The sequence below is a fragment of the Trichechus manatus genome, unplaced genomic scaffold (genome assembly GCF_000243295.1).
Source record: "Trichechus manatus latirostris isolate Lorelei unplaced genomic scaffold, TriManLat1.0 scaffold00116, whole genome shotgun sequence".
Lineage (NCBI taxonomy): Eukaryota > Metazoa > Chordata > Mammalia > Sirenia > Trichechidae > Trichechus > Trichechus manatus.
This window is the reverse complement of record NW_004444052.1, coordinates 1,734,241-1,735,071: the sequence shown is the minus strand read 5'-3', so window position 1 is coordinate 1,735,071 and position 831 is coordinate 1,734,241. Positions and strand designations below refer to the sequence as shown.

Sequence of the window (831 nt, the reverse complement as noted above, 5' to 3'; positions counted from 1 at the left end):
AATATTTAAATGAATATGTTAATGTGCTACTTAAAGTACTGCAGGCTGACTCAGACTTTGCATGTTAGTAACCACGGTAACTAAGCACACAGATCAAAACAATCTTGTCCTAGAGAACAAACAGGGGTGCGCAGAGCTAGGACAGTGGTCAGAGGGCAACCTGGAAGCTGACCAGCCATGGCACTCCACTAATGGCAAAATAAAAGAGCCTTCACTTGTGGGTCATCGTTATCAAAAGGATCTCTGTCCTTGTTAACTGTAATATCACAAGACCAGCTGTGTGGACAGGTATCTAGAAAGGCAAAGGCAGCTGGTGAGGAACACAGCCCATGCGCAGGGACGACTCAGCTTGTCCTCCATGGCTCCAAACCTGTGTCCTTCAAGACCAGAGAGGATGACTGGTCTTCAGGCCCTTTCTGCACAGGGTTTAGCAAAGTGAGCAGCCATGCAAATACAATGGTCTTTGAGCCTTAATAAATCTTGGATGGTCCTCTTAAGCACCCTTGGAGAATGAGCAGAAGCTGAGGTCAGAAGGATATGCACTGGGGAAGTGGGGTGAGGGCAGAGGCCAGGCCTCCCCGTGGTGCTCAAGCCAAAACCACACTTTCACCTTGTCATTGTCATCATTTCTGAACCTTTCTGTCATCGATACCACCATCCTACCAATCACTGGGGATCACACTATCAGAGGACTCATTACTGAGGCCATCTGTACTGTCTGTTCACTCCGTCTAATCAGCCACCCAGTCCTCCTGTCTCTCCTCCTGAAAGCTTTCTCATATCTCCCCTCCACTTCCGTTCCCCTGTACACGGACAAAGGGTGAGGCTGTG

The 831-nt window shown here is 48.7% G+C and overlaps 1 protein-coding gene across 1 annotated transcript in view; it reads right to left on the bottom strand.

The window, feature by feature from the left end:
• TRIO (trio Rho guanine nucleotide exchange factor) overlaps positions 1–831 on the bottom strand; it is a 285,006-nt gene that overhangs the window by 212,754 nt on the left and 71,421 nt on the right. The gene's annotated exons all lie outside the window — the stretch shown is intronic.